We start from the raw sequence: 8,939 nt of genomic DNA on the forward strand, positions 1-8,939 counted from the left end.
TTCTTTCCCCACCCTTTTTTCTTTCTCCTTGGACAGGGAGGGGACCAGGAAGCTCCAACTCAGAGCAGAGACTCTGGGGCGAGGCAGTGGCCTCACCAGGGCCTCTCAGTTGAGGTCTGGGAAGCCACAGGTTTTGGGAGCCACCTTGGGGGTTCTGGAACCAAACCCCAGCAAATCCCAGGGGCCCACTCTAGTGCAAAACTTGAAGTGTTTGATAAGGTTTAATAAAAATAATCCACAACTGACCAAAAAAACAACATGTTTTTAACCTGAGAGGACACCCCTCTAGGAAACTCAGTGCAACTCTGTGGTCAACGTCCGACAGACACTGACCATAGAACTGCGCTAGAGGAGCCAAAAAGGCCTAGTAGAGTGTTCTCTCTAGGAATCTAGGTCTTTCAGTGCAACTTTTAGTTAAAGGTCACCATAGAGTTGCACTGGGGGACCTAGATTCCTAGAGAGAACACTCTACTAGGCCTTTTTGGCTATCAAATCTGGGAATAATCGAAGTCACAAATATCAAAGTTGCAAATACGGAGGGATGGGTGTATTTGATAAGATTTGATAAAATTATCGACAATACATGTTTAGAAGAAGTGCCACATATTTCCGTTTCTCCTGCCCTAGACAAAGTCTTTTGGAACAGGAAAGTTAAATAGCATCCATAGGAGTCAGAGAATTATGACTATGAAGTCAAAGGCTTTCATGGCTAACATCCATAGTTTTTTGTGCATTTTTTGGGCTATGTGGCCATGTCCTAGAAGAGTTTATTCCTGACGTTTCACCTGCATCCGTGGCTGGCTCGGACATAAGTGGGACTTAACTCACTTCACTGACTTGACTTAGCAACAAATAACACACTGAGGCTGCATCTACATTGCCGAAATGATCCAGTATGGCAATGCTTTAACTGCCATGGCTCCATGCTGTGGAATTTTGGGAACTGTGTAGCATGGAGCTATGACACTTAAAGTGGTGTCCTCTAGTGCCACAGCAAACTGCAGTTCCAAGAATGCCATGGTAGTTAAAGGTCCAAAACACACTACAGAAACAATCTAGTCTGAGACCACTTTAACTGCCCTGGCTCAATGCTAGGGAATTCTGGGAATTGTAGTTTTGGGAGACATTTAGCCATCTTTGTTAGAGAGCTCTGGTGCCACAATACACTACAGTTCCCAGGATTCCTTAGTACTAAGCCAGGACAGTTAAAGCGGTCTCAAACTGGGTTATTTCTGCACTGTGGATGGACTCTTGAGACTTGTGTATATTTACAGGGCACATTTCTTGAAGGGAAATAGAAAATGCGTTAGACAATGGGGCTTGTTAAGAGGAGGTTTGCCATTGCCTTCCCCTGAGGCAGAGAGAGTGTGACTTGCCCAAGGGCACCCAGTGGGTTTATATGGGCAAGCTGGGAATCCAACTTTGATCTCCAGAGTTATAGTCCAACACGCAAATCACTGCTCCAGGTAGATTATTTTTTCCTTTCTAGACATTTTGTTTTTTCATCATAATTCCTCTTCCTTGTTTGCCCTTTTCAGGAATAAAACTGACAAACAGCTTTGTTTCTTCTCACAAAGGGCAGACTTGTTAAGCATGAGCTATACCTGATTCATTTGGGTGATCAGTGATACTTATAACTCATTCTATTCACAGTGAGTCTAAGCAGGGTTAATCTTTTGCTTTCAAAAGAAAAACAAAACCAGCTGATAGTGCCATAACCTATTGCTTTATTGTTATCTCTTCCCTATTGCTGTTGGTGGTGATATATAGATATTGTGAGGAAACGTGAAGCGGCCTCTGAAACTGGTACAAAGAAATAAATGGGAATTTCAAGTATTGTTCATTGAAACAAAAGAAAAATGTGAACCATTTGGTGAGGTACTTTTAAAAGCATATCTGCTTGGTTTGGCAGAAGGCTGGGGTAATTTTAAAAACAAAAATGCTGCAGAAATCATGTGGAGATGTTAAATCTCAAATTCATTATCAGCAGTGCTAAATATCAGAATGTACACATGATGATATACAAAAACATACATTCTGGATTGTATGGAAATGTACCTTTTGAAAGAGTCAGTATTTTAAAATGTCTTCAGTAATGGCTATCAGTAAACTACATCAAATCCCCGCTCAGTCATGTAAACCCACTGGGTGACCTTGGGCAAGTCATACTCTCTCTGCCTCAGAGGCTGGCAGTGGCAAACCCCCTCTGAAGAAACTTGCCAAGAAAACCCCATGATAGGTTTGTCTTAGGCTGGAAACAATTTGAAGGCATACAACAACAACAACAACAACAGACTATAGTACCATAAGTCATGAGTATATTGCTGTTTGCTTGCTTTCTATGAAACAAGCTGCCTTGATTCCCGGTTGGGGGAGGGAGGCATAAACAAAGTTCAGAATCATCAGGAAATATAATCTGAATAATTCCCGAAGGGATAATCATGATGGACTATTGAAGAAGAAGAAAACAATTTGGCAATTATGTTGTTAACATTGGCCACAAAACTGTTGCTCAAAATGCAACAAGCTAGAATGATGTAAATAAATAAATAAATTTGTAATTTTAAATCTTTAAAGGCTTTGTCTTTGCTTTAAAAAACACAGATTACGTGCATTTTCTAATGCTATACTAATATGATATTTTATTAATTTGGTTTTGGTTTTGTTTGGGTTTTTTTTAAAAACTGTTAGCATAATAAAACCCATGTGTATTTACCTACAGCTCACAAGACTGATAGTTCACTCAAGTGGAAGATGTCAAATCACATTCAACACCACTCAGAGATTTCTGTGTGTTTCTAAGATATGCAAGGATTATGGAGTGAAAGGAAGATGTTAGTTCTGTGGTTTTTTGATGAAATAAGTGAAGAGGTATGGTTTCAGGCTGGCCATGTTTATTTAAAGTTCCTAAGGTGTACTTCCTGTTGTGGTGCGAGTGCGACCAGTTGCCAAGGGTTTGGATGAAGTGTCTGTACAAGTGTCTGTTACAAGATTCTGAGTTACAAAAAGTCTTCATCAAAAGATTGTTAATAGAACAGGACGTCTGTAAAGGACAACACCTGCTAAACCAAGAAGATATAATCTGAAAGATATAGCCTATTAAGGAGGAAGGAGGAAATATATTACTGAAGGGGCTGAATTGGTTGAAGATGTTGCTTGAATCTGAATATAAGGCTGGTCACTTGCCACTATTTTTATGAACTCGTTAGTTAGGATTAATATATTTTTCTGATGAACCTAATGGCTTAGACTTAGAGGACCTCAGTATTTTGGCATGGCATAGGTAGTTCCTTGGCATGTCTACAAGTTTTGCTGGAGTTATAGAAATTTGTATTCTAATCTTCTAATGCCTGTGGGCCATTCAGAGTACATTGTGACACTTTAAGACAGGGGTCAGCAACCTACAGCCCGCAGGCTGCATGCGGCCCGCCGAGGCCTAGGGACCAGCCCCAGCCCGGCCCTGGCACAGATTGCCGCCAGGGCCTTTGGCCTCCGGCACAGGCGCGTGGGGCCTTTGTGCGCAGGGCAAGCGGGGAGCAAGGGGGGGGAAGGGGGGGGAAGGGGGGGGCAGGGGGGAGCAAGGGGGTAATTGTCTATAGAAGCCTCAGAAACATGCATTAACATTTTAAAAAAAAATCAGCAGATTTTTTGCGTGTCCTCCATTTTTTAATAAAAAGTCCTCCATTTTAAATTTTTGTCCTACATTTGTCCCAGCTTATTTATTTATTTAATTTTTTGGAAAAAAATATTTAATTTTTTTTTTTTTTTTGCTTTGGCCCCCCAAGTTGTCTGAGGGACAGCAACCTGGCCCCCGGGTCAAAAAGGTTGCCTACCCCTGCTTTAAGACAAACCCATTGATTAAAGTGCAATAAAAATACAGAGGTAGAGATTTGTAGATAAAATAATCTTGACATTAGCAAAAAAAGAAAATAGTCCAACAGGTACAAAAAGCCCGTTGGAATACAAGTGCTTTTACTGTGTAGTGATAGTTACATATAGAGAAAAACCACACCTCCACCTTCAAAAAATAAGGTGTTCAGCAGTTTCTGTGCAGGCATTGACAAGGTCCTACAGAAGGAGCATCTAGTTGACTGGTGCCTCTAAACTAAACACAACTAGCTCCAGTTGTGCTGGCAAAAAAGTTATTTTGTGAGTGCAGTTTGAGAGGTGAAATGGTCCAGAGGACTGGGTGCTTTGGTATCAGAGCCTCCAATATTTTCTAAGTCTTGATGGAATCTTGCTAGGAAGGTGGTAGTGTGGAAGGTACTGCTGTTTTACATGTTTCCCTCCTTGTGTCTTTTTTGCCCTTTAGTTTGTTTTTGTTTTTGTTTTGTTTTTTTAAAAACCCTCCCATTTTAGCAATGGGGGTGAATTCATTTAAACCAGGTGTGAAGTTGCCTCATTGGGAGGCTGGAAAGGATGTAGATCAAGTGGAACCGTGCCCTCTTTCTCCCTGCCACCCAACATACCTCTTCTTCCCACACACTACACTCACCTCCATGAGAGCAGAGTTCTCACCATATAGAGGAAGCCACAACAGGAATCTATTGGCTGAGAGAACAAATCTTCCTCATTTCCATCTGATAGAACTAGCCATCACTCTCTATTAGAGTTGCTGATTAATGAACCTATATTGGTAACGATCTCCTGTGGTAGTTGGAATTTGTGACTGAATTGCTTTTTAATCATAATGATTGCATCTGACACGGTCAGCAAATTGATAGGAACAGAACAAAAAACAACTGGAAAACACATTTTCACAGTAGAAGTATAAAAGGAGATGCGGTGTGATGTTTTAAAAAAAAATTGTAAAAAAGCTCACCACATTTTGGCCTTGCCACCAATTGGCCTTCTTAGGGAGCTATTATAAAATAAATAACAGTACATTGCTATCCTGAAATTCTTGTGTTGAAACCAGCAATTTTTACTGAAAGATTTCAGAAATCTGGTTTGATCCAGGATGCAGTCCTCATTTTGCTTCAGAGACATTTCAGTTGATGACTTCTCAGAGAAGATGCATATGATTATGCTATTTCCTTTTCTTTTTTTTTTAAATGATGGCTATGTTATAAATTTATTGCAATCTTGATGGAGCTTGAAGTCAGGTATTCATCACTACCATCTAAGCCAACTTACCTTTCAAACATTATTCTGGGCCTTGTGAGTCCCAGTCTTTATAAAGTCTTTTCACATGACTAGCAAGGGTCTGTCTGCATGGACAAAAAGAAATGGTTTCACCCTGTTTTGAGGTTAAGGAAGGAAGGTTGAGGAAACACAGACTTTTGGTATTGGTTTGAAGCACTATGTCTTCAGAAAACAAAACAATGAGCTGAGAGAGAATGAAATTCTACTTTATCCAAAGTAGCTGTGTGGACAGAAAAGGAGAAGAGCAGGTAAGCTTGCCTCACCAGCCCCCCACCCCATCCCACCTCATTAAAAAAGCACATATCTATAAGGAGTTTATCACACCGGAGGAATTTCTCTTAATTTCAAATGAAAAGAAAGTGGGGCCAGAACGCATTCACATAAAGTCGCTAGTTTAGAGAAATTACAGTACATGAATGCTCATTGCATTTGCATATGGCAGTCTATCACGCAATAACATGAAACCCCATGATTGCATTCTGACTGACTTCCCATTGCCCAAATTTGTGTGTGGAGGTCTATCACGCAATAACGTTAAAGCGCATGATTGCGTTCAGATTGCCATCGGATTATACTTCCAATTTCCCTTGTTTGATAAACTCCTAAGTCTGGCTACCCAAATGAAAATCATAAGAAAAGTGGAGGCTGGTGAAAGAAAAGTGGAGGTATTTTGGAACCAGCTTCCAATGCTCTCGAGAAGGTTCAAATTGTTTTTGTTTACTTATGCAAGGCATACCTGACTTGGTTGTTATATTTCACATATTCATATTGTCAGTTTTGAATAAAAAGTTCATTGCATTTATTTGTTTGTTTATTTATTTATTTTTCTTTTCTTTTCTTTTCATTTCTTTGTTGTACAAGAATCTATCCCTATACTTTCTATGTTATTTCTGCCTCTGGGACCAAATTTTCTATTAAAGAAGGAATGTCCAGGAACACATCTACTTTGTCAGTGGAGGTACACCTGTAAAGGAAGAGTAACTGTTTTTCTCCAAAATGTTTTTGTTATGGTATGAAATGCAGAAGTGTCTGTTTTGCTTTCTCAAGTGTGATATCTCTCCTATATCTATGCTATTTGTTATGTGTGATCATCCAAATAGTTAATCAACATAATTATTGCTCATTGAAGACTACTGGACTAGTTTTTAAGACTGTACAGTTGAAAATTTGTATCTAGGTGTTTACAGTAGACAATATTTATTCCAACAACCTTCCAAAGCATATGTTCACATTTCATAAAAAAACATTCAAACAAATATTTTTTGACAGATTTAATAATTGTTTTCAAATGTACAAATCAGATTGCAGTACATGGTTTCTTTGCATTCCTTTTGGCTTCTTGTTATTTAAATAATAAATTAAAATGAACCATTCTCAAGCCTGGTTTTTATTGTCAGATCATGGCACCTTTATTATCAGTGGGATGTTTGTTTTGGTCAGGCCTTGCTCTGAATGTTTTTTTAATTCCCATGGGAAGTTTTTTCCTTTTATTTAGGACATGTCATTCAAAATAAAGAATGTATAAGCAATTATAGCTAAATATGGTCCTACTATAAAACTAAGAATACTTCTCTTTCTCCCTTTGCTGATCCTTACACCATCAAAGGAAATGACACACAGTTTGTCTTTTGTTGTAATAATGATTATACATAATAAATTAAATCCTTTAGTCTTTATTCCCACTATTGCACCTATTAAGATCATAGAAGTTGGCACCCTGATTTTATAGCACACTCTTTTTACTGTCACAATGAACCACTTAAGCATATTTGCAATGTAGTCTTCTATACTGAATATAATTGCAACAGAAGGGCTGTGCTAATGTAGATTCCCTGCAATCCACAACTGCAGAAGATCTGTTGTGTTCCCTCTCATTTTCAGTTCCATTATTAAATACTGTCCATCTGCCTGTTATTAAGGCAAGTGAGATATAAACAGAACACTTACAACACTTAAATATACAACACTTAAATTGTCACAACAGATGTCACAACTTATCAGGGCCAGCCAAAGGTAGTAAAGGATACAGCAAAGAGAAATAAGGTTCTATAAACTCCTGCAGCTGGTTTTGTGAGTGGTGGAGGCTTGTGGAGCAGTCAGTCTGCTGGGGGTTTTACTCTGAATCTGAAACAGTTTCTAAAAGAATATTCAAGCCTAGCTCCCAAAGTTCAGCATCTTAGATAGAGCCTAAACAAATTTTAAAGGCTCTATCCAAGGTCTTGAACCTTGGGAAATCGGTCTCAATACATTGGAGTGCTTTTTAAAAATTCAGACTGAAGGCCAGCATGGATTCACTAGTCCAGAGGAAACTGAGTCACCAGCCTCCACACGTTTTTGGAACCAAGGGGTCTTCAATTTTTTTTCCCCAGACAAGAGCACCCTCCCTTTGCACATGACAAATTGCTTTTGAAACTGACAGGAGTTGCAAAATCAGCTCAATACATCATACAGGAGGAGTCAACTGCTGAAAAGCATTCCACTGAACTAATGCAAGCTCTTTGTGTGAGCTGAAGATTTCCTTTGGTCTGAGACGTTTTATCCATTTTATCCAGAATTATTCATTCTGAAATTCTTTTTATGAAAGTAACATCAATTTACAGTAAATATACAAACTATAAACCTGTTGCATTTGAATGTATGTTTATTGTCATACCAAAGTAAAAATACGACAGCATATTATTTTTCAGGTATCTTGTATGCTCTTGGTTGTATATGTATATTTCAAAGTATGTTCTGCATAAACTGTAATCAATAATGAAAAGTTAATCACTAATCATTTTTATATTTGTTCTCTATGAACAAATAGAGAACATTTAGTTTGTCAAAGTGATCACTGTTTTGTAATAGGCTTTGGCAGAAGCTTGCTTTTACTTAACTTCAGATATATTCATGCCATACAGCATTTATTTATTTATTTATTTATTTATTTATTTATTTAACTATTTCACTGCAGGAGGAGCTACATAAAAATAAATGGGGAACCCAGCATCAATGAAAGTATTCTGGCCACATCTTAAGTCTACTTCACAGACAAATTAGTCACATTTATATTTATGTTTGTTTCTTTGCCAGTGAAGTGCTGTTTTCTATTTTATAATTTAATATTGCCATAGTTAATACCAAGCATTCTAAATTTTGTAACCTAGCACAGTTATGTACACATCAATGCCAATTGGACATTGCAGTAGGACTTAAGCTTATGCACTGGTTATAAGTAAGAATTTAGCAATATAAATTTTAATATGCATTCCAGTACCAGTTCATAAATTTATTTTCTTTTAAAAGATGCTAAATTAAATAATACTTTCTATTACCCAGTCATCTTTGTATTTTACTGTTACTATCACTATTATTACTACTCTTACCAATATAGTTAAAATTTATATACCAAATAATATTAAAAATAACGAAGCAGTGTACAGCATAAAACACAGTAATCCATAAAATAATATAAACATTCAATATAAAATACGATTTGATCAAAAAAAAATAAATAAGAAGAGTCATATTTTAAGAAGTGTCCAAAAGAGTCAGGATGGGCAAAGTGCAATCCTCCAGGTCCCGTTGGACTACAACCCCCATGAACCCTAGCTAAAAGTAATGGTAAGGAATATTTAGAGTTACAATCTAACAACATCTGAAGGTCCCCACTGTGCTCATCCCACCCTGAGCAGACAGGCCAAGCCTGCACTATCCTGGCCAGTGTCCCAACTCAGGATGTCACAGGGATGGGTGGGTATGTATATGCTTGCCTGTCCCCAAACCACAGACCACTATGCATCACTTGTGTCCAC

This window comes from Sceloporus undulatus, chromosome 4 (assembly GCF_019175285.1).
Source record: "Sceloporus undulatus isolate JIND9_A2432 ecotype Alabama chromosome 4, SceUnd_v1.1, whole genome shotgun sequence".
Classification (NCBI taxonomy): Eukaryota; Metazoa; Chordata; class Lepidosauria; order Squamata; family Phrynosomatidae; genus Sceloporus; species Sceloporus undulatus.